The 26,552-nt window shown below is 39.2% G+C and overlaps 1 protein-coding gene across 2 annotated transcripts in view; it reads left to right on the top strand.

Moving 5' to 3' along the window:
- The window catches only part of elfn1a (extracellular leucine-rich repeat and fibronectin type III domain containing 1a), a 90,608-nt gene that overhangs the window by 12,292 nt on the left and 51,764 nt on the right, over window positions 1-26,552 (top strand). Inside the window, exon 1 of one of the 2 annotated variants that reach the window (XM_079457665.1) lies at window positions 24,709-24,757. The exons of the other annotated variant lie outside the window; for it this stretch is intronic. The gene's annotated coding sequence lies outside the window, so the exon portion shown is untranslated. Of the gene's footprint in view, window positions 1-24,708; window positions 24,758-26,552 lie in introns of those variants that run through there. 2 annotated transcript variants of the gene reach the window in all.

Here is a 26,552-nt window from a genome sequence, read left to right as displayed (position 1 = left end):
TTTTGACCAATTGTGAATATTTTTTAAAGACATGCACTGGCTCTTGAATGCGGAGGCGTCAATCCTAATTTCCTTAACAATTGAGTTAATTGGTAAACACATTCAATATGATGTCCGTCCAAAGACATCCCAGAGGAAAATTTAATTGCTCACTGTTTTCTCTGTCATAGCTCAGCAGACCGAATAGAATAATAGAGCTAAATTTCATTTAAGTATTTCTAAAGTCATGTGAGATCATAATAAGCAACAGTAAGCAAGTGTAAATATAGTAAAGCACATATTATGTTAATAAGCAACACTTTTTTGAGTTGGGAATTTTGTAATTCTGAATATCTAAGCACAAATCTTTTAGTTCTCTTATGGTCTCTACCATCTGTATGAGATGCGTGTGGAAATTACTAAGAACTCTAAACAAAAGAAGACTTTCAATTTACCTCATTCCCATCTAAAAGCAACTGAGAAACCTCACTGGTGGTTTATCGTTCCCCCTTATTGAGGCACGGTGTCCTAGAAACATGTTATTATTTTGCAACCTTTTAAAAAAGTGGTTCTGTTTGTCACTTGTTGTTTTGCCCAGGCATGTAGACCACTGCCTAGTCATTTCCACAACTGCGGCCACTCCGATGATGATGGATTGCGGCGTAATGAAGGTGGACATTGCATTGGACTGTCAGGGCAACAGCTTCACAGAGCAACACCTACTGAATTAAATCAATTTACTTCACTATATTTGCGTGCCCTTAGCAATAAGTCACCCTCGCTCCATGCCAAATTTAAAGAATGCCTTTACAGAGACCAGAACATCGCAATTCGGATTACATTCCGAAATTCATTCATCCGCCTTTTCTCTCCGTCTGTTCGCATGCTTAGCCAAAGTCCAGGTGGATTTCAGTAATTACCTTGGCATCACCGAAAGGGTGATGCCGTGAAATGATCAAAACCCGTCTCTCGTTTTCACGTCAGACACGTTCAAGCCAAATGAGTCCTTCACGCCAGCCGTACTTGTGTCGTGTGAAGATGATTTGCAGGCCTGCGGTTTTAATGATTATTATCTAAACCCAACAGCTGGTGGAAACAGAGGTGCCTGTAGCAGCATTGCTTGTGACTGATGCTCCACCTGTTGTCTCCTTACCCACAAGCCCCTCGCTTCTCATTAAACAGCACTGGCTTTCAGAGCCAATCAGAATGAGCCGCTGATTACTCATTGTGAAGGCGAGGAAATAGAGACGAAGGGACAGAAAGAGAGCGAGAAAGAGAGAAACAGAAAGGAAAACCACTTTCTCACTTTGACAATAGATATTGAATGTGAAGCACTATCCAAAAGATAAATATGTATATTCAAGGAAGCTCTGTGTGCCAATTATAGTTTCTCAATTCAACGCTTGACCACCTGGGCCAGGAGGCAGGGAGCGAGTCAAAGGTCTCCTTTGGGCCATGCTTGACTAGAAAAGCAGGGAAAGTCAAATGTGATCCAGCCACGCCTTGGGTATTTACTTCCAGTCGACGCTACCACTTTTACCCAAATGCGAAGTTAGTGTAGATGCTGTTAAAATGTCCAGTAGATTTCAACTGTTTGCAGAAGGCCACTCTAGTTGGAAAGACATCAGAGGTTATAGATGCAAGTACACAGCTTACTCTCTCCTGAAATTATATCAATTATTCTAATGAAAGGCAAAGCATGCTGGGACTATACACCTGATTTGCACAAAAAAAATCACAAAATACACTTGACTGTAAAATATGTTGGGGTTTAACTGTATGCATAACAATTTTGAGTTCATTCAAATTAAAAATATTAGTAAACATAAAGAATTTGCGTATTTTTTTAAGTTTCATTTAAGGTTTATTAATTCAGGGTACTTATTTCTTTTTTCAATTTTAGGAAAATTGTCCTAATTTTTGGAAACGAGGCACATTTAATAGTATTTATGAAAGAGTGTGTTTGTGCTGCAAGGAATCAACATGACGTACGACGCAGCCCAAAAACCTGCATTTAATTCATGTACCCAGGACAAGTTTAACCGCGTGCTTTGTGCTGAAGCAAGTATTTTCTGCTTTTATACATACTAAATGATTTGTAGTCTGTAACTATGATCTGCAATCAGATAAAAAAATGGTAAAAGTATGTTCAGCTTCATTTGTTGATATTATATTGTTCTGCAGGGAAAGAAAACAAGTCTGTGGTGTGTGTATATATACTGTATATATATGTTTCCATCTTGGCCTCAGATAGAAAAGCCATGAGTACATAAAATAGCACAGTTACATCTTCTGCGAAAGAGCTTTGGATATATTTGGATCATTGCGTTAGTTTCGGATTGTTTTCCTTTTCTTGTAAATCTTTCCCTCGCAAATATCTTCAAATCGCTGCGAGCAAATGCTCCCGGTTATATTTTCAGCAAAACTAATTATACAACAAATTTAGGTTCCTTGCAAACGTAAACTTTCCTCACATATTTTCCCATGCAGTCCTTCCCACCCAAGACATCCGAGACCGTGTCTGCCTACCCACCACTCAACACACAAGTTTTTCTATCTTTTTCATTAATTAAAAAAAATGTAATAAGGCTCTCTGAAACTCTCAAAGGATGTGACCGGGTAATAGGCCAGGCAATAACAGAAGTGCACGCCTTCCTGAGGCAAACCCAATCTTACTTGATTAACGTTACGCAATTCTCTAGATTAGCTATGACTTATGACCTTTAAATTAATCAACCTACTCAGTTCGTATGCTGTCAACCTTATTTGTTATGAGCATGACTTTTATTGCTCCTCTCCACCCGTGAGAGTCAAGTGTGCTGGTGGAAACATAACAGAGCGCTGAGCCTCTTAAGGCACCCAGCTGCTTAAAGCGATGAGGCTGGCAACATTAATCACGATTAAAAAAGCCCCAAAATCCAATTAATTCTATTTGATATTCTGATAAGATCTGTGTCTGATTAAAACTCTAATAGTGTCCGACCACCACATAAATCCACGTTTCGATGTTCAGAAGGAGAAACACTCAATGCCTCACTTTTTGGATCGTATTTTCACGGTTAAATGCTTAAATCTTTTTCCCTATATACTTTTAACTAGGTCGGTTTTGTCTTTCAGCTCTCATTACTCTCACGGCTCCAGAAACCTCAGAAGCCGCCGGCTTCTTTAGAGCCTATGTTGGTAATGTTTAAAAAAAATACAAACATTCTTTTCGGACCCCCGTATTCCTACACAAGGGCGGATGGAAAAAGCAATCTGTGGAGTACTGCAATGTTTAATTATGCAGGAATCCTTGCTGTTAGATGTTCCATAAGGACGTGAACCATGGATTCCTGGGAAGGCTCCTCCTTCTCCTCTAACCTTCTGAAATCTGTCTCATCGCAAGTACAGTAGCTTATGTAGTATCACCTCCGTTTATCCCAAATCAGCTGGGCAGTAAATTCAGCTGCGTCGAGTAGCGCATTAAACTTTTATCACACACTTGCTGCTGTCGCTTCTCATACATCCATTTCCGTAATACTCAAATTTCGGTTGCACTTTTTGACAGTACCAATACCTATAGTGTACTTACAGTGTACTTACCTAAGAAAGAACTGGGTAGGGTAACTACCTTGCGTTTAGTTTTGGGGTAGGTTCAAGGTTAGTAGCTAGTTTTTACCCAGTTATTATACTTACTGTAATATGTAAACAGTATGTACATGGGAAACAGGACTGTAAAATAAAGTGCTACCCAAAATTTATTTGCAGGCTATAGTCTGTGTTTTTTCGTCTCTTTCACAGCCTGAAAATTGTCTGTAGTCCATATCGGAAGTGAGCTTTAATCGATATCAGTATTGCTTCTATTGCTTGTTTTAATTTAGAACATTTATTGCTGTTTGAAATTGCAATCAATACAGTGCACTGCTCGCACCGGGACATCATTAATACACTTAATGGAAATGTTAATTCATAACACTGGCTCTTGCATTGACAAGGCAGCATTAAGCCCAGAGAGAAATCACAAAATCCAATGCGACTAAAATCTGGTAGCGTAATATTGCAGCAAACAAATGTTCACAACGGAGCCATTGAGACCACATCCAGAGCTGTCTCTGAAGTAAAGTTACATATCTGAATGAATCACTTGGTATCTATACAATTAAGCCTGTTCTCAAAATAGAGAAATGATGCATCGTTGCAGTACAATATGTCAGACTTTCATTGTTTATTTATAAAGCACGTTTAAAACAAGGTTGACCAAAGTGCCGTAGATCTTTTTTAAGACAACATAACTAAACAAAGTATTAAAAATGAGTAGAGAAAACCAAAGCAAGTTTTGTATTGTAATGATGGAAAGTGATGACACTGTTCGGATCGCAACCGAGAGGCTGTTTCAAAGTCAAGGGCCCACAATTGCGAAAGCTCCGTCACCTCGATGTGTTAACCTCGCCCTAGAAATAGAGAGAAATCCAAGGTCACCCGACCTAAGTGATTTGGATGGATTGTGGATATTAAGCAAGTCGGAGAGTTACCCGGGAGCTAAGCGAAAGAGAAGATTAATTCCCTGCTGAAAACCAGCATGTTTTTTTTATTGGACGATTTGGTGCTGGTCTCTCTGTAGTCTCGCTAGTAATATTGCTATTTAATCTAGTTGAGATTTCTAGTGGCAACACCAGCATCTCATTGCATTCTTGTACGTGAATCTAAATTAACGATAAAGGGATAGTTCACCCAAAAATGAACATTCTGTCATTAATTACTCACTCTCTGGTTGTTCCAACCTCCATACATGTCTTGGTTCCGATGAACACAGAGAAAGATATTTGGACGAATGCTTGTAACCAAACAATTATTGGACCCCATTGACTACCATAGTAGGAAAATTGACAATGGCAGACAAAAGTTCCCCAGAACTGTTTGCTTTCCTACATTCTTCAAAATATCTTTTTTTCTTTAAAAGTAGTACATTTTCCTAGTGTCGATCCCAGGGGATTGCACATACTTTAAAACAAATCTTTGTTATAATGCAACATAAGTCGCTTTGGATAAAAGCGTCTGCCAAATGCATACATGTAAATGTAAATTAATGCAGATTTGGAATAACTCAAAGGTGAGTAAAGGAAGACACAATTTTCATTTTTGGGTGAACTATCCCTTTAACATTCTTCATTCTGTATTATGTAACATATAGGACAGCTATACTCCATAGTACCAGCTCATATACATTTGATTGCCCAGTATATACATGTGTGGGCGACAAATTTTGGCACCAGGTATACAGTTACAGTCTAAAGATTCTGGCAGTGGGCCCTGAGGTTACCACCGCCTCTGTCATGCCGATGTTCATGCTGGAGCACATCTGCGTTCACTCCTCCCGGGCTATGAACAATGGACTCTGTAGAAGACCTTTGATCTGCTCAAAGGTAACATTCTTGTACTAGACAAGAGAATGCACCTCGGTGTGACCCCTAGAGTTGTTTGGTCTGTTTGGCACATAGAAAAAAAACTCATATGAATTGAACAGCCTGTTTTCATGTGTTGCCTGGAGAACTGGTTGCCTTTGCTGATACTGAATAATGAAGCAAACTCGGTGCTGGCCTAAAGTGATAGGAGCCGGCTTTTGTATGCCAGTTTTTAACTCCACGTGGAAATTAATCCTGAAAAAAAGGTTGACGTGACATCAAATGCAAACAAATGTACTTTGACCCCTGGTAGGAGTTTTGGTAAAGCATGGTACAGCTGGGGGAAATGTAGAGGAGCAGTGAAATACTTTCTGAAAGACTACAGTATGCCTGCGGAAAGCTGTTTTTTTCTTGTTTTACTCGTGCTTAGTGAGCCTGGGGATATTTAACCATGCCACAGCTCATTGTACAAATCATTCTTGCTGCAAATTTCAATTTAAGTGTAAAGCTAGACATAAGCACTTTTGAGAGCTGAGTCTGTGACGGTTGTGGAATTGCCTGTTATATTTTTAAATGGCAGAGTAGCTATTTTTTTGCTTTATTTATTATAATGTTCTGAGCTACAGTTTCATATTTTAGCTCAAAAACGTTCTAATTCACAAATCCATCTCAAGAAGTTGCTAAATGCACCGAACCATATTTTTCCATTCTTAAACTAAGTCAGTGTCATTCTTTTGAGAGAAAAACATCATAAGTGTAGTTTTTTCATCAAATGTTGATCAAATGATGATAAGAGTGTTAGGACCTGGCATTTATCCAGATGTGCGGTGTGGTCTGCATCTGAAACAAGTGAACGTGCACCGGTTGTGGTTTCTGGATCGCAGTGGAGGAGTGATGCTGTTTCGGCTCCAGATCGCGGTGGTGGAAATTGCGTTCAGCACAAATTTTGTTTGGCTTGTTTGCAGTGTTACCTGATTTGCATAATTCCTTTAGTGAATTGGATGCTAAAGCAATGCAGATAGCACATCCAAAAACCTATCAGTGGGTGCAATTCATTCATAAGCAATAAGCTAGAAATCGCTGTGCTATATTGTGAATATATTCACAGCTAAAGGCCATTGTTATCCTGTGGTCTCTTAAGGTGATATATGATATAACATTTATTTTAATATAGCAGTATATGATATCTAAGCACTCTAGTGCTTTTATTTAATGGTTAGTAAGTAAATAAAAAAGTAAAAGACCCACTGAAGTGCCATGAGATCCGCAGTTCTTTTTAAAATGCGTAGACTGAATTCCCATAGAAAAGCAATTTAGGGCAGGACATGTGGAATATTTCCTCCCCCTTTCAAAACGGGCAAAAGTATTTCGTTTAACTCACAACCTGAAGCGCAGAACGATATCATAAAAATCATTGATCTGTATTTCTGAAAATGAATTTTGTCAAGGTTTTGGAGTGCACTCCAAACATATTTATTCTAAAAGGCAAAAAAGATATTCCTTGTGGAAGTCAATGCCGTTGTTCAGTTACAACGTTCTGCAATATATCTTCTTTTGTGTTCTGCAAAAGAAAGAAAGACGTACAGTATTAAAAATGACATGAGGGTCAGTAAATGATGATAGAATTTTAAATATACGAACCCGACATAACAGAATCATGCAACCAAACTCTACTAGGTCTCATGCACAAATGTACTGCTTTAAATTTTTTAGCATGGATGGAGTGCTCTGTTGTTGTAAAGCACTGTTGCTGAACTTGCAGCCCATTTATTCATTTGCAGCTCCCTTCACAGAATGTTGCATTTGAGAAAGTGTGGTTTCATCAGCACCGATGTGGTCCGCATACTGCAACAGCTGGTCAGTACTGTAGTAAATGTTGGAGAGGAGCCATCAGCAGGTGAGAAAGGCTAGGCCGAGCCTCTCGAAACAGCGGCGGTGCCCTGCGTGGTGCGTTACACACTACAGTAAAGCACCTGCTTGGTCCACAGCTGATGGCCATAATAGAGATATGCTGATGACTCATCCAGTGGCATTCAGAGCGTGTGCACCCAGTGCCCACAGTCAGAAACAAATATGCTTGGTTTTTTTTTCGTCTGGAAGGGAATTCACTTACCAATCCTGCCCAAATGGTTTTAGCTCTTTCGAGTCCTTGTTTTCCTGCTTCACGTGCCAAAGAGCCGTTGTTGTGTTTTCTCTGGGGTCTTGCCGCGGAGATCTCTGGCAGGTTAGAACAATTAGGGAGTGAATATGGGGGTATTTAAACAGTGTTCTGCTCATCACTTCATGTTATTAGTAATCTCAGCCTTGGCTCATGTGGATGATTATGTTACATAATACCTGTTGTTATTGCCTGCTCCAAGTGCGTTTGATTAAATTGCTGCGGGTATAGAAGTGTGTGCGCGTGTGTGGGTTTGTGTGCCTCGCGGTTGCCACGCAGCAGCTCCAAACTGAAAGGAGAAAGCTCTCTCATGCTCTCATCTGAATTACCTGTCCACATTGATTAGAGGGACTGTGCGTGAATGGGATCTTAGATTTTCTAGCCTTTAGAATCGAGATAAGCTTCTCGGTGGCTGTGTAAGCTACACCCTGTTGACTCTCCATCCTGCTTCTGCAGCTTCAAGGCCTTTATACTCATAAAACACCAAGGGTCTTGAAGCACTAGACCGGATCTGTGCTCCCCAAGGTCTGATAGCGTGGTTCACTTACTGCGTTCTCAGATCCCCACCTGCTTCATACAATCTCTCATACCAGAACCCCTACTGCACTTCAAAGACATATTTGGGTACATACTTTAGGCTCTTTGATTGTTGGATTCTTGGGTGAGATTTTGCATGAAAGCCTAAGCAAGACTGTGACATCAACAGTCTTTTATCTCAGACTGTAAGATACACAGACTTGTCTTGGGTGGATGTTGACAGTGCTGACTGGGCGATCGATGGTGTCACATTGTGTCATCCTCATTGACATGCACCACTGAAACAGTCCCGCATATTTCTTTAAAGTGAGCACGAGTTTTGAAAATAGGATACTGTGTAAGGAAATACTGAATAACAAGATATCTTTGGTGATTATAAAATGAATACATTTTGATTATGTTTTTAAATGAATGTTCCTGACTCTATTTGTCAATGTCTCTCTCAACGTCAGATCATCATTCATCGCAAAGCCACTTAATTTTCCATTGGCGCACTAAATGATCAAAGGCTGCTGATTTTGCCTACAACTAAATAAATATTTTACGACTTCCAAAATCTCAGTTCTTAGAGAGCAACAATGTCATAATCTTAGACTTCGCACTGGACTTGAGACATAAGATTAGTTTATTTTGAAAAAAAAAGATTTCAATATTTTCTAATAATATATGTATCATTTAGTGCTGTCAATCGATTAAAAACATGTATCTGATTAATCAGAATTTTTTTCTGTGATTAATCACGATTAATTGCACATAACATACATTTTTAACATACTTTTACAATATAATAATTTCACATTAAATTAATGTAGAAGCAACAGATTTCTTTAACAGCATTAGTTTATGAATGAAAGGCAACATTTTTTCTTAATTTTAACATTAATTATACCCATTCAAGAGTGTAAGTGAGAGCTCTCATGTCTAACAGGTAGGGGATAAACTGAAATTCTCAAACACTTTATAGTTTCTAATGCTTAATTTGAACTTAAATACAGAAGAATTCTCATTAAAGCTACAAAACACATTAAATTCCTCTTTTCTTTTTTTAGTTTGATTAACATTAGGGACAGGAGCCACAGCAGTAGGTTAAGAATGCGGCCCCTTTAAGAGCTGTCTCTCTACGCAGATCTGACGCCTCTCCCATTTTCACAACGCTGCATTCATTTAAGATTTTATTTAACACGTTGAAGTCTGTGCTTATATAAATGCTAGACAAAACATGCTTTCTGGCATAATCTTGTGTGGTTTTGTTCATTCAAGCACGAACAAGAACTCAATTCTGGTGTGCTGTCTGACAGATTCTGACAGAGATTCATTGACGCGGCCTTTAGCCAGTGACTGTATATACCAGACTGGACTGCTGTCGCGTTGCATTTTGTCGCGTCCCAGACTCGTTCAGTTTCAAATCGCGCTTAAGTGTTTTAAAAGCCTTTACATGAATAGGAACATGAGAACATAATGTAACGCTAGACAAAGGATGACAAAACAAACGGAATATTTTTAACATGTTAATCTGAAAAATATTGAACGCCTGCGTTGAGATGTTAACATTGACAGCCTAATATTATTTGAATTTTTTTTGAATAACGTTTAAGCAGATAATAGATAGATAAAAACAAGAACATTGATTTTAAAATCTTATGGAGTTACACATATTGCTCCTTTTTTTGCTATAAATCTTAACTAAAAGTTATTAGTCACACTTTATGTATATCACTTGGTTTTACAAATATCTTACCAATGAAAAGTATGAAAAAAGTGCTTGTCAACTTTGACAACACAGTATTTAATGATTTAAAACGTTTCAGCAGGACATCAACGATATGCAATAAATAACCAGAAAGTATATAAATGATTTTATGAATAGTTCACATTGAGTCTGGTTCACATACAGTATGATTTCCATGACAAAATGTTCTCGCTTTTTTAATATCCAGCTTTTATATATTTTCTCAGGTCCAGTTTTCCATATTAATATTTGTTTTTAAAGGAGCAATGTAGCGGCATCTAGTAGTGAGGTGGCGAAATGCAACTAACAGCTCAAGCCATCCCTCCCATTCAAAGCACTAAGGTGGCTGATACTAAGATGTCGTCGCTCTACAGTTTGTCCGTTTAGGGCTACCATAGAAACAAAATGGCGCATTCCATGCAAGTGGACCGGTGGTGTATGTAGATGTTCATAGTGTTAATGTTCATAGTATATAGTCATCTGTATATATTGTTCATAGTACATACCTACTGTCATATTTTCATAGAACATACCTACTGTAAAATATTTTCATAACTGTATAATATTTTATCAATATTGTATTCTGTATTTATTCTAACTGTATATCCTGCACTTGCTAATTGCACTTCTGGTTAGACCTAAACTACATTTCGTTACACTATACTTGTATATGTGTAATGACAATAAAGTTGAATCTAATCTAATCTAGATAAAAATAGTAAATTCTCAGCAAATAAAAACATAACGCTTCATTATCTAAGGTCTTTATACACCTCTGAACACTATGTATATTATATTGCATTTCTGTCAACAGATCCTCTTAAAATCTATTGGGCCTTTATGCAATCCCACAGAGGCCACTATTTTAGCCACATTTCTGCTCTCATAAACTAAGCAGGCACTGGAAGAGAATGAGTTTGTTTAAATATGCGTGTGACAGTGCGGCCAGTGGAGGCAGACGACAGGAAGCGCTTCATCGCTCCAATTCACATTGGCTCAGGAGGTGAGGAGTCAGTGCTTTTGTTCCTCATCCTCTTCCTGCTAATCGGAGGCCTGCAGTGGCCACTTCTTCTGCTTTTATTCTCTGTCTATAACCCACTCGCTCCCACAGGGGTTCGACTGAATTGCTTTATTGTCTGCCTTCAAACTTGGCACAGTAAAATTAAAATGTCATCTTAAAGTGGTTTTGTTACTGCATTTATCGCTTTTTAATCCCCGGGTAATCCCACAGACTTCCCCATGCCAGTCCCTTGAGCCTTCGGGTTACCGGGCATTTCAGTTGCTCCTCCAGACAGATGTTCCAGACTGTCCTAGAGTAAGGACCCCATTTGTAGGCATATGTTTTTATAAGAAACGGGCGGGTTGGCCATCCTGTCCCTGTTTTCTTTCCAGGGTGACCGTGTGTCTCTGAGGAATACACAGAGATTCATGAGGGCTGAGAATAACAGCTTCTTAATTGGATTAATTTAGTCGCGATCACCGTCCTCATTAACGTCATTTGTGCATAGCGATGTCGACTCATTCTTTTATTGCTTTTACTGCCTCATCCTTTCCCTTCAGACAATGTGCAATTAGCTTTTGTAAATGAACTCCAGCCTTCCGTCTAAACGTGTCCGACCCTGAACGCGTGCGTGGACGTGGCGGCCGTGGCACCCCCCTTTCTCAGTTTGCCTATTAATTGCGATTGGCAAAGTGCACATGCGCCAGTTTATCTCGCGCTCGCACACACATACATCTAGGTCAGGGGGAGGTTCAAAACATATGGCTCTTCTCAGGTTCGTTTGCTTCTAATCCCTGTAATCCATTATTCGTCATGCACCAAGTGCTGGGTTTGTAGTGGAAGTTTAGGGGGGAAAGTGGATCAAGCCAGGTTTGAGAACAGTGCTGGGGGCCTCCGCGGGTGCCCATATCTGATCAGAAACGACTGAACCTTTTGCACGTACATCCAATGCTGAAAGCGAGTCCCTGAGGTTGTCAATGCTACTCTCTTCAAGCATACCATACACACTGTGGGCTTGTCCTGTTCTCTTAAACGCTGTCATAGGCTTTGACTCTGTGTCAGTCTTGGCTCTTTGCAGACACGTTTGTGATGGAGGGTTTCTCTTATAGTACAGCTCGACTGATGTTGCTGTATTACAGTAGAGTGTGAGGTGTTGTCAAGAGTTTTGGATACCCTGCTCTAAGCAATAAGTAGATTATTATCAGTTATAGTTGTATATAGTTTAAGTGACATTTCACCCAAGAATTCAAATTCTGTTATAATTTACTCACTGTGTTGTTATTTCAAACCTGTATGACTTTCTTTATTATGCAGAACACAAAAGAAGATATTTCCGTCAGGAAATTGCAGTCATGTACTTGCATCAGTTCTTTTAAATTAGATATTGATTCTTATATCTAGAATACATCATTGGAATGGTTTCTTGTATGTTGAAAATGATTATACGAGAGCAAGCGCTCGTAATGTGTGAGCTTTGTGTGATTTACACAGCGCAGCGCGGCGCAGGGACAGCCGAGAGGGTGCAGAGCTCTTTGCTGTTAGCAAACATCCTACCCTGTCCCTGCTGGCACAGATTCATGTCAGCGCTGTTGCAGTAAAGGTCCTGTCTGACTGCATCGCGCAGTTGTCACAGTAGGGTTTGAACCCCTGTGCTGCTTACACCAGTTGGAGTGAGAAAGAGGCGGGCTGAGGGGGGACTCTGAGCACAGTACACAAATAAGACTATAACTCAAGCGACCTGTAGTCCGGGAACCTTTGCTTCATGCATGATTCAACAACAGTTAGATCCACGTCCACTTTCAAGACTCGAGTCGGGTCCCTCTCGCTGCAGCAGATACAGTCAATCACAGGGGGCCAGAACACATGTCGGGGTATCTCACGATCACTCTTTGAGAGCATTACTTTGACTGACGTGTGTCAGACAGCTCGTATCAGTGGCGTGACATGCGAGGGTAATTTGCTGTCTCACGTTTCGGTTGCTTAATGGAATCGACAGGCAAGAGACTTCAAACATGCGAAACCGAGAGGGAGAGACACTTCACTCACTGTCACTGTATGAACTCAGCGCTTACTGCTTACCTGTCAAACTGAGTGTACTAAGCTGAGAGAAGAACGTGAAGTACACTGAAGGACCAAAAGTATGTACACCCCCTCCTAGTTTGGCAAGCCCCCCTGATTTCTGTAAAGACAAATCCACAGGTAATTCTACAGGGAACTGTTTGCTTCTTCTTAAGGGCCATTTTTTCTTCCATTGCAGCATGTGCAAAAAGTGATTTGCATTAAGAAAAAAGGATCTATGAGTCTGGTGTGGAAGATCTCTTTACTTCACAAGTTCAGATCCCACCCTTAATATTTGTGATGGATTGGTACAGGCCAGATCCCTTCACCCATCATCATTGTGTGACTTACTGTTTTTAAATACAATCATGTCAATGTATCTAAAAATGCCTTTTCTAAGATATTTTCCAACACCAGATGTTTTCTAGATCTTTAGCAGACGTCTTTGAGACATATCTGTGCTATCTGGGATATACTGTATTATTCTACGTAAAGGCGATTTCCCAGACAGGGATTAGTTTAAAACAGGACTAGGATAATTAAATTGTTTTAAAAAACATAATTTAAACAATGGCGATTATCTTTTTTAAGATACGATCAAGACACATTTAACATTTAAATTAGTCTGGGACTAGTCTTAAGCCCTGTCTGGGAATCCGATCCATACAGTACTGTACATTTACATTTCAGGTTAACACAGGTAATGATTAGGACGCCAGTGATGTATGCCAGGCATGTATAAAGGAACAGGGGACTGTGGTGACTTTGCAAAGTTTGAAAGTCTTTGTTTTGGAAGAAAGAGCTGAGCTGGCAAACCTTTTCTTCATTCGAGCCGCGATGTTGCCGTAGGATTTATCAGTTAAAAAGACAGATGTCCTTTGTTGTTCTCAAAAGGTTCCCCTGTGTTACATAACATAGATACTATTGTGCCAAATAAAAGAGAAAGGGACCACAGCAAAGAGAGCCAGGGGAGAAAAGAAAGCCTAAACATCGACCCAAGCATAATAAAAAGGTATGCTACTCATTTTTAAGTTGAAATATAGTTGAGTAGTAATACCCTGATAAGGACAGGTGTAGGGTATATTTTTTTACTGAAACAATGAAATATGCAATGCTTTATCATATTTTTCATAGATTTTTTTTGGGGGGGGGGCTATAAGTAATGTGTGACCCTTGAGCACAAAAGCAGTCAAAAGGGTTGAAATTGAGTTTTATACATAATCCGAATGCTAAATAAAGCTTTCTATCGATGTATGTTTGTTAGGAAAGGTCAATACTTGGTTGAGATAGAACTGGAATCTGAAGGTGAAATAAAATCTAAATATTGATAAAAGGTGTCCATCAGAAGTTGTCCATCAGAGGCAATGAAGCAGGTTGTTGCTAAGCAGAAACAGTTTTGTTTTAAGGCTCTTTATTGAAGTTCTGCTGTAATGACGTTTTGGAGTAGCCGAACCCGAAAAGCAGACAATTTAACCTTTACATATACTAAACTTGAGTGGGCAAAGATTGTGGCGTTTTCAGACATATTATTTGCATTGTTTTCATTTATAGGAAATTTACAGGGTATCTTCATGGATCATGATCTTTACCTACTTTTTGGCATAAAAGAAACATGGATAATTTTGACCCCTACAATGCATTGTTGGCTGTTGCTAAAATATACCTGTGCTACTTATGACTGGTTTTGTGGTCCAGGGTCATATATTAGTTTAATTCTTTAGTGTTGAGTCAAATTGAATCCCTACTGTATTTACATTCTTAATGTATATTCCAATATGTTGCCCAAATATGTTCATAATTCAACCTCATGTCTCTCAGTATCACTCTGAAATACATCAGTTTACAGAAATAAAATGTGTTTTAGACATTGACCCTAAAATGAGATGTAAATGAAGGGATGCATCGGTTCAAAAATTTCAGTAAGAGAAACAACAGAGATACAATTCATTTCTTACAACCAACGACAAAAGGGACATTTAAAGCATCATTAGTTGGGTGTGTAAATTTCAAACTTATTTACTGACTGAAGGCATGGAAAACTAATTAAACGAAAGACACTGTGAACGGTCACTCATTAGGCAAGCGAGTCATTTGGGCGTGCAACCGTCCTGCTGGCTCCTACTGGAATTGCTCGCTTGTGGATTCATTGTTCTAATGAATTTGGCAAAAAACACCCGGTGCCATAGTGACAAATCACTGTCAGACTCCCACCAAGTGAGACATTCTGAAGGCAAACAGTAAAAAGTCAAACACATTCATTACAGAAGAGACCAATGTGACAGGGTATCACTGATTCACATTAGATCTAGAGGAAGAGGGGGGTGACTGGTGGTCCAAAATCCATCAAAGATGTCAAAGTCTAATGAAGGAAGAGGCGTACAAACTATAAAAGCTAGTCAGAGTAGTCTTGCATGGCCAAACCACTATTTAAATAAAGGAAATATGTTAAAATATTTGTTAAAATGGTAAAAATGTGAAATATTAGTACAGTAGAGCACATTAAAAAGCCCTCATTTATTTGCGTAAGAGTTGCGTGTGCTTGTCTAACTTTGGCAAATAAAGTTCTCAATGCCATATATAGCATAAAAAATGAATAGTCGATCCATGACAGCTGGCAGTTGAGAAGAGATAATGATACCATCTAACACACAACTCATCATCAAAAGCTTCAGCTGTATCAAAACTACATCACGTCACACGAGACAGATTGTAAACTCCAGACGAACCCCCGGGAGCTGTCTATGTGATTGACCTGTCCCTATATGTGCACAAATTAGTCCTCCATCCCCTGGCTTGTCTTGTGCGCTTCCTCGGACCGTAACCTTTGGTGTTTGTATTTCAGAGAGCATTTCTGCTAAAATGTAATTTCATGTACAATGAGCAGCAGCTCTTCATCAACCCCCAGAGTTCAAAGGCACGCTGGAGGACATAGTTTCTAAGTTCATTTGCTGATGCCATTTGAAAAGCTCTCTCTTAAACTGGAGAAATCAATAGAGGTATTAAATCCTTAGAGCTGGAGAAAGACCGATCCTTCACTGCGATCTTGCATCCCAAGCAATCTGGCCAACATTCAAGTCTTATCTAAAGCCCTAGTGCACAGGACCAAACGCCGTATTTCACAGTAGCCGCGCAACACCGTTTCGCCTGGGATGTATCTGAGCGGTGTCCAAGTCTGTTGTGATTTTCCGGAGTGTTGGAGGGTATTTGTCACCATGAGAGGATGTGTGATGTTAAACAGCATGAATGTGGAAACGCTGAGCTCCATACTGTACTGTGAAGCACACTCAGGTGCCCACAATCTCTACCGCGGCTTTTAAAGGCTCGATGAATAATACATTTGCTGCGAAAGAAAAACATTTGGATTACTCAAGAGCAGAGACAAATACCTTTTTAAGTTCCATTTGATATGACTTGCTCAGGTATATTATTCATTCTCGGCGAGGTGGGGGTTTTCCTGACTATTCTGACAAATGTTATGTTTAATTTACAATACACAGGTAGAGTCAAGACCTGCCTGTGCTCTTTTCTGACATTTTACGTATTCCTCAGAATTCAACATGCTGGTTATTTAATAGTAATACACTTTGAATACAAGTTAAATGCCAATTTTATATTTATTTGTTTTATTGGGGGGCAGTGAAGCGGCTATCCTGGGTCAAACTACCACAAATAGAGAACATTTTTTATAATGCATTCTGTGGTTATGTTATGTACTTTGAAGGCAGTACATCACTACATCATCACTTGTTTATTGCCATAGATGTTGCTTTATATTTTTTGTTCCATTTTTTTATAGTTTCCTCATTTTGTTTCCAAACTATCTTTGCAACCTTTTTTAATTGAATTTAAATTAATGAAATAAATTGACATGAACCTAGAATAAAATCCTAACTTGAATTTGTAACATTCATTTTAAAAACCCAGTAGAAACCATCACAGAAATTAGCAAAACATTTAACAGTTAAAGAATTTTTCTTTGTTCTTTTTCTGCCACTGGTTGATGAATAGCAATAGTAGATAAGACTGTCTAATGATGTGTAAAGACGTATTTTCACATTTAGTCATTTAGCAGATGCTTTTATCCAAAGCAACTTACAAGTGAGGTAACCAATGGAACCATTTTTGATAAGTGTGGGGTTCTAAATGCGTATTACTCACGTCACTCTGTACGGCAGCAGTCCAACCGGCATTGAGGCAAAGCACATTTTCTGTAATAAGCCCCTTACATTCACCCTCACAGATGTACCGTGGTTTCACCGGCCGTCACCACATCACGTAACCAGCGTGGTAAATGACGAGGCATTTTTTGCGCGGTGGCTCTCTGTGGCTTTGGCTGATGGCCATTTATCCAGTCAGTGTAATTCACGTTTGTTAGATTTGTGTAATGAATCACTTTGATAATACAAGGCTCAGGATTACCAGAGAATAGCTGAATCTCATCTTGTGAATAGATCGGGACTTGGTCAACTCCAGACGGTTTTGCTAGCCGATAGTCTCGGCTCATCAATCTCTCCTGAAGCATTGATTGGCGTGTCATTGCTGTCGGATTGTCGGAGCACCGGCCATGATAGAAACGGTGGGAGTCCATTGGCTTAGCCATCCCATTCTAATGTGGAGGACCTAGCGTAGATGCACGTAAACAATACGGCAAGCAGAGACTGTCTGCCGGGGGGGATGGCAATGCGATTTCATAGCAGGTTTCTTGGCTGCTGTTTCTAGGCTGATTTCCTTTTTCTTTTTAAAGCTGCACAACACTGTAACTTTTGGCCTATTATCGATATTATTGAAATGTAAAATTGCAGGTTACTTTATATAGGTATCTTCACGTGGGTTGAAGTGAAATTATGTCAATCTGACACTTCATGTGAAAGCGTACTAAACAGTTCAAATTATAAATCATTATTATAGCAAATGATGGTACGGAGACTATTTTCAGCGCTGAATTTCTTTTCATGTATTTGCTTAATAACTGATGTTGTTTATTTTTCACACAAAAAAGGTTACAGATTGCAACTTTAAGCCATTTCAAAAGCATCATACGATTTTAGCGATCTGTTTAAAGGTCCAAATGAAAACACGCATTAAAATTTTTCTATTGAAACAGAATGTCTTGCTGGGACTAGACAAAATTCTGTCTAGTGCAAAGTTAGTCACATTTATGGTTAATTTTAAGTACTTTTATCTACTCTGTCAATGTTTTAGGAGATCCTAGCATAAATTATTTTAAAGCTTATATGATCCAAAAGCTAAAAATCACCACAGATTTGAATTTCAAGGAGTCTGTAATACTGAATCTGAGTTGCAGTGTTGTTGCATTGTTTATTCAATTTACAGCTTTCATTTGATATCTAATCTGTCTGAAAAAAGGCTAAAATTTTCCACTCAGATATATTTAATTGATCGAGTCTAATGATGTCAGGTTTTCATTTAAAGATATCACCTCTGAGGGAGTGTTTTCATGTTTCTTGAGATGTATTCTGTCTGACACTGGCCTAATTGACAAGCGTTAATTGCCCATCCTCCTTTTAAAAAGTCTGAAAAATTATATTCATTGTGCCACAATCCATTTAAAGTGATTTAAATGATTTGAATGAAATGAAGTAGCGCAGACCAAATGAAATGAAGTAGACTGATTGCCACCGGCAATTACGTTTTATTAAGTCAAACAGAAAATGCAAAGATAAGAGTCACGGTGCTATGAATACATAAAGTATTATTTGAGAATCATTGCCGGGTTATGAATTACACTTTAAATAAAGTTGTGCTAAATCTGTCCATTTAATTTTGTTCTATGCTCTAGTGGTTCTCAAACTTTTTCATTGTAAGGCCCCCTTTGTGTAGGGTCCATCACTTTGCGCCCCCCCAAAATAAACAAATCTTTCAACCAAAAACATATTCAGGTATACAATGCTGGAACATCAATTCTTTTGGCTGGTGGTCTTTATTTATGATACATTTCTATATTTTATAAAATGCCACAAAATCTGTGGCCCTCCTGGATCCATCGTGGGGCCCCCAGTTTGAGGACCACTGCTATACTTTTTTACTTTTGAAACTGTGGCCATTAAAGTCAGTAGCTCCTCGTTGCAGAATGGGAGTCCCAGGGGGCTAGGTTGGATCCAGTCTCCCCCCATTCTGATGGGATCGGTCAACAGATTTCTGCAGAATTTTTGCGTCAAACATTTCCGCATTGAGTCGTAACTAAAGTTTTTTAATAACATATTTTATTAGATTTAGGTTTAGGGTAGGTTTAACATAACTGTGATCATTGCTCACAGAAGTACACTAAATTAGGATTACACTGATAAGAGCAAACATTGGCGACCAAAAGGTTGCAACTTAACTCTGCAAAGTATATAAAGTGGGAGGAGTTTGATCTGGATCCAACCTTCCCCCTGGATCTTGTGTTCTGCAGTGAGGACCATATCATTAAAGTGGACAAAAACAGTAATACCCGAGCGGAAAATGACAAAGACGTATTAGTAAAAATTCCCAGAAAACAACATCCTCCACTGTTTTGCTGATTCATTTAGCCCAACTTCAATTTATATTGAAATAAGTCTCAAGTTCAAATGGAGCCTCTCTCTAATTTAAAGCATGACGGGTCCGAATGTAATTTAATATGCATGGACGCTGTGTGTGAGGTCCGCGGCGCTGCTCGTGTTAACTCTGCGTGTGCGGTATGCATGTCTGATGGCAGGTGGGCACGCTGAGCTCTCTGTTGTCGAATGTTTGGCTGCGTGTCAGCATTGTGGCTTTATCTGATCCACAAGTGTATTACTAGTTCCTCTAGGTCCCTTTAATGAATCAACTGTGGCAAGACCCATCAATACCCAGACGTTGACTAATACCCTCAGAGCAAACACTTCGCAAGTGAATCTTTCCATTATTGAGTGTTCTCCAAGTAAACAGCCCAAACAGTCTGCATGAGTCCTGCATGCAATTATCCCAGTATCGATCAAGGAATTCCTCAGACTTGGACATTTTTTGCAGTTTTAAGTACTATGTTTTATTTAGGTGCAGGATAGATAACACATCCTCTTGGAAGGCTATTGCGATCTCAACGTGTAAAAACCTCAGAATTCTGCCTCGGTGATCGAATGTGACTCCTTAGGATTCCTTCTTCTCGTAACTTCATTTCAGACTATTAAAGGTGAAGTGTGTAATCTGTTCACCAAATAGAATTGCAATGTATTTGTCTGAGCATAATTTCTGTAGAGAGCTATCCGTTAGCGTTCTCGTTCATCACTATGGCAGCTCAGTGCTCTGTTGGCACAGGTTTACAGTAAGTACGCGACCTGCATGCTAGCATACTTGATAGTGGGCACTCTCTTCCTTGTTTAGCCAATCCCCTGAGCTGTAAATGTCATGTGACTTACCGCTTTAACTTTTTCTTTTGCCATCCTTTGGAAAGGTTTGCGATTTAATTAGTGGGGTCATATCCCCTCTATCCACCCATAAAAGGTGAAGGAAAAGCTGACACGGCATGTGTGCCCACGTGTATGTACCAAACTTTCCATCAGCCATTAAGCTGCACAGGCACAATGTGCTCTGATGGAAACAGGCTAGCGAGAGGCTTAATGAGCAGCCGGCGGATGAGATTCAACACCGGCAAATTGATTTTCCACATTTATCAATGGCGAATTTTTTAATGGCCAGGAATTAATGCATGAAAGAGCTGGGAGATAGCTTTCTCTCACGCTACGCTTACAGAGCCGTAACCTTAGAGATGAAGCATGGGAGAGAGCCGTCTGGTACCGTACAGCAGGACGACGGCATATGAGCTGCACATTATGGAAGGTGAGAGGAAGCTTGTTAAACACACACTGGAACGCCTCGCTCTGCAGTTTCACTCCCATCATGCCTCCTGCAGGGCAAAGCTAAGTGTTCTCCGTGCCAAACAACCAGCCAGGACCATGTCCTCTCACCACGAACAAGCTACAGCACCACTGGGGGGAGAGACTGAGGGTGACCCTGTGCATCTAAAAGCTACATTTTATCTTCCTACCTTTCATGTGATACGGAATTACAGGAATTGTTTACCCAAAAGGGTGTCAGTATGCAAACTGGTGCTGTGAAAGTTTACCCCGTGCGACCCACCCCAACAAAAATAGAGGCTCTAATGGGTGGCCTTGTGACATGCTTTAGAGACGAGACGGCTCAGCCATATGCATTGAACCATCCCTCCTCTTCAGCATGGACCTCGTAAATTGAGTTTGATTGACAGGAACGATAGCAAAATGAACTACGTTAATCATAAATTCATCAATGGCACGACAAAGTAGTCTTTTGTCTGTGACGGTGTGCTACAATTGTCAGCTGAGTGGAGAGAAACGGTTGAAACGTGCGTGTTCCGTCTCATCTGCTCCGTATTATTTTGTGCAGAACTTCAAATTATGAAATGTCAGCGCTAATTCATTCTGGTTTGTGAAAAGACGCTTTATTGTTCTCCGGAGCTGAGCATTGTGCACTGGGAGTGAATAGAGTCTGGATGTTCAGATGTTATCGTGTAAAAAGATGGTCTCAGCAGCGCAGTATTATTCAACAGAGCTCCAGTGGTCTTACTCATTGTCTGTGGAATTACCTCAGCTGAATTAGAGTCCAGTCACACTAATGGTCCTGATGACAATACTTATCCTTCATCCATTCCTGGCAACGCTGTCAGTCGGCTGATTGGACACACTGCAGGCCTTCACTTCATTCTCAGCCAGAGATTATCAGAGCGATTGATCCGGAGCCTTGCAACACGAACAGATGCATTAAGGATTCTCAGCTCTCCGCGCTCGCTCAAAGACTGCGGCGTGATTCTGAAGTCAACTGATGCCTTTCTAGCTGTAGGAGTGCTGGATACTTCAGGGGTCCTTGCTTGATACAGCTTTAGTGGGATTGTGTAAAATCTTTGTAGAATTTACAAAGAAGATTTGTGCTTTGTAAATCCATTGAGAGGGGATTTGATTCAGATTGAATGCAACTTTCAAAATAAGGACGTTTTTTTTAAATGCTGAAAAAAATACAGACATTGACTGCAAATTTTCATGCCGGGTTTAAATAACATATATAAAAACATATATATAAAATATATGGGATTGTTCTGTAGCGCCAGCGGATAGAATATTACTATTTTCACAGGGTTTTTGTACAATGTAAAAATATTTGTAAAGGAAAACTAAAATATTGTTGAGGAACTCATGTTCACCGTTGAAATCTAAATTTCTTTAGCATTTGCATATTATCACACTATAAGTTGCCATCACCCAGTATATTTTATATGACAATTATTTTAACTTAAAACACAAATGCGGCTTAAATACTTTTGTCCTGTCAATGTTTGTTTAAGATACGTTATATTGTTAATTTGTGACTTTGTGATTTACTGTGGTGTTTATCACAGCTATTAAAAAAACAAATGTCATAACTTGCAGACTATATTTACTATTGACAGATAGAATATTTTTTCAATGTGCATTCCAATTAATATCAATCAAATTGCAGATGTTTTTTATAAAGTAATAATAACAACAACAAAAGATTTGTATTACTACAAAACATAATAAAAATGTGAAAACCCATGAAAATTTTGACATTGGTTTTTACAAACAAACTTTTTTACATTTTAAAGAACACACTGTTGTGACTTTTGGCCATAAAGTTGCGGGAATATTTACAATATCCGTATGTGGGAACTACCTCTCATCTTTCCTCCATATTAGACTGGGATTTGAACAAAGGTCCCCTTACTCCTTAATGAAAACTGCATCAGCACGCCAACAGAACTTACACTTTAATAAGGATTTTCCTCCTTTGTTTCTCTCACTGAAAGCACTGGATGAGTCACAACTATGAAGCCAAAAGATGCATGACGCCCCTGGAAATAACAGTTACATCATCAACCAGCGGCCCGTGTTTGCAAACAGAAAAAGCATCTATCTTTGGTTAAGAGGTTATCACCGTTCCTGGCTACTTAAGCTCAGAGAAACACAAACTCCCCGAGCAAACCTGCATCCTCGAGGACTGGAGATAATTAGTTCCCCTTTTGTTTTCGTTTTCCTGATTAGACTCCAAAGTGCCATGCTTTTCTCTTTCACAACCGTAAGGGAAAATATGGAGGAAATTAATCTTCCACAGAGCACAGTACATACAAAAATATGATACGGGCCATGTTTAATTAATAGCTAGCCAAACATCAAGAGCTGTTTTGATCCAAAAATAGATAGCCGTACAGCATCAAACTATGCACGCTCTCTCTTTTATTAGGTGATGGTTGGTCTCTTAAGCCTCTGTTTTTATGAATATCTGTTTTGTTGCATGCTATGTTATCGGACATGTGAATTATGAGAACACACAGGATAGGCTTGTTTCATTAACACTTGAAAAGTTTTAGTGTGGAACAAGGCTCTGGTGATACCTGAAAACACAGCCTTTGATGTCTTTGAGCTCAAGGGTTAATCGATTCTCCCGGCTTGTGTAATATTTATGCTGTGTGTTTCTCTCTCTATATCACAAGGATGTAGTGTACGTTGCACCGCTCCTTAGGGTGCTTTCAGCGGTAGACAGTCGAATGTCCTTGTGGTTTCATACTTGCAATCCTGAAAGAATCCCCTTATACATTAGCAATGATCAAGCACTTTGTCATGCTCCAGAAAACAATCCTAGATGACTTGTTTATCATGAATACAATTCCGAGGTCCATATGCTGTGAATAGACACTGCTCGTAGCTATGACCAAAGACTAGAAACTGTTTTGATGAACGGCTTGTTCATCCTTCCACCCTACATACTCCATATAAAAACTAATTACTGTCCGCGTCACTCAAGATATCTTCCATAGATTAGGCACAAAAGTCATTACAGAGCTTCAGTTGGCCCTATGAGAGCTCCGTTGTTGTATAATCCTTGAGTGCCGTAACAGGAAGGACGTACATTAATCTCATTGTCACAAATCTGTATTTGGGGCCATCCTTTGGAATATATTACAATTCCAACGCAAATTTTCCCACGAAGAGGCAGAACGTTGCAGATAAATGAATGATTTCCCTCGAGCAAGGTGCGGCACAAAATCCAGACATGGTAAATGACAATGGCTTTCTCTCCATTCTACAACGCTTACTCGTTCTTTACACTGGTTTTGTGGTTTATGTAAGTGCCTGTATCAAAAGGAGTCTTACACTGCCATTGCAAATCTGCAATTTGCTTTTATAGAGCGAACGCTAAGTGCACAACTTTAAAGTGCTGTGAGTCTTGTTTGACATTTGTAATATTGACAGGTGGAGGAGGTAACTTTACACAACGGAATATCATATCTGAGCTACCTGTACATTTTAGAATGACATATTCCACATAAAATAGACTGATGTTTCACGTGTACTGTATGTAAATGCCATCTTGTTGGATGGTACATTAAAGGACGGAATAAAATATGATGTAAAAATTTGCAAATGCCACATGAGTTACATTTCAATACCCAAATCCTGAGGAGACAAACAACCTGGTTTTACGGAATGGTGAACGTTTGGATTTCTGTCTGGTGTGGAACAACTAAAAGTTGATTTCAAAAATCTCAAATGAAATACAAAGTGTATAAAAGAAAAGTAATATTGCTTTGGTCGGTCAAGAAAAATAATAGAACTCATTTAATGCACATGCTTTTATAATCATTCTCCAAAAAAAGCCACTCTGGGCTATTTTTTTCTTCTTGCAGAAACAAATGTAAGACTTTCTTCTCTCATTGAAATGATGCACATTTCTACTCAGCCCCTCTAAAAATTGTAAAAACGGTAAAACTGTACACAAATTCGTGATCGCCTCAGTCCCCTTTAAATTTCACACGAAAACGGCGGCAGACTTCGGCTCCTCCCCGTCTTTCAGCGCATTCTTCTATCCGCAGTAGCAAAGCGAGGAGCAGAAGACAAGACAAGGTCTGTGTTTTTCGATTGATTGTTAGAATATCTGCATCTGTGCAGTTCTTTGTCATAAATACAGTTTACAAAATGTCACATTTTCGTTGCACCCCTCACCACACCACAGTTGTTTCCTCCGGAAAATGAAGCTTTTAACACATATGAACGTAGAGTCTACTTTATAAAACAATCATGTTTTGCTGTTTTCATTTGAAAACGTAACTGTCCATATAAAACATGCTACAATGTTTGTGGGATTTACTGACTCCAGCCTCACCTGTTTTGGTTATATTGCTAATATGGATAGTAAATGTAAGTTTAAAGTTATATGTTGTTTTCTGGTTACCTGTAAATTGTTCTGTTTCTGTTTGCACTTGAACATAGAAAGAGGTTTGCGCTAGTAATGCAAACAGTGAAATGTTGTGTTTATACAGCAAACAGGTGTGTGTTTGTTCAGGAAGACTCGTATTTGGCTAGTTCAGTACTCAAATGTTATACCCATCTATGCAAAACAATGGAATGCTGTAACAAGTTTATCATCCTACCCTGTAAGTGAAACGTTTATCTTATTTTTTTACTATAATATCCTCCTTGGGGTCTCTGCCCTCCATAAATGGGAATCCAAGAATTGCCCCTGAAACTATGTATTTACATTAAACAGCTGAAAGGTTTTCTGAACGATCTGTTCTATAAAGCGTTTGCCGGTTTATTATTTATTTACAATATTTTTCTGAAACAATTTACCAGATTTTGACAGCGATAGATTGAAATGCCAAAACTGTTCAAACACCACCTGTCTTCATTATAGGCCATGATGAATGAATTAGCATAACCCGATGAGTCAATCTAGAAATAGCCCCCTAAAAGACACCATTTGTTTTACAATGAAATGTGTACATCTGCTGTGAGTAATACCCGACCACAGCAGATCTGCCACCATATTTTGTGTCTGATGAACTACAAATAACAAGAGATGAAATCCATTTTAGCATATGGTTGAACATCCGCACAATACATCACAATTACACAGATGCTGCGTCCGGCCCTCAGAGACCAATTAGAATATCCAGACCACAATGTCAGACATCATTGGTATTTTGAGGCAGATTATTCAGGGCTGAACAATTACTTGACTCTCGTATTGGGATATGTATAAGGCGTCAATCTTAAGAGTAAATGGTAACGCTTTAGGTTTGTATTTTTTACATTTTCCTTACTCTTACCCCTTTATTCCCCAAACTGAACATATTGGTACCCTTTACCTACATATATGTACTGAAGAGGTACATTATTGTTACAAGTAGTTACGCTGTAAATCCTGGGTAATTACGCGGTTACATTGAGGGCTGCAATCTAAAGCGTTACAGAGTAAATGCTAAAGTTCCTAAGGAGGAATAAAATAGAAACAAATGACACAAATGTTGACAGTGACAGTACAGCCTTTATCTACTCTGTGAAGGCTTTGTTTTGTGCAAAATAATCCAAACAAATCTAAACACTGTACATCTAAGAAATCCATTTGCCCTGCCTGAATATGTCTTGGTTGTATGCCAGAACTGAGGTTTGTAAAGGCTTCCCATCAGCCCCCATCCGTAAAAATCAATTCAGAAATGCAGCAAATTGTACATTAAATGCCTTTATTTTTGCTCGGAGTGATTTCTGGCTATTTGGGAGGTCCAACAGTTCAACCTTTTCTCTCTCCTCGTCTCACTAGGGGGAAACAAACAGTGTGTTTTTCGTTTTCCTACCTCCAGGTCTAAAGAAGACAGACTCGCTCAGATGTGAAATCACGTTTACAGAGACCCCCTCTGTT

The sequence above is a fragment of the Barbatula barbatula genome (assembly GCF_947034865.1).
Source record: "Barbatula barbatula genome assembly, chromosome: 5".
NCBI classification, from domain to species: Eukaryota; Metazoa; Chordata; class Actinopteri; order Cypriniformes; family Nemacheilidae; genus Barbatula; species Barbatula barbatula.
The sequence above is the reverse complement of the archived record's forward strand: the minus strand, read 5'-3'. Positions and strand labels throughout refer to the sequence as shown.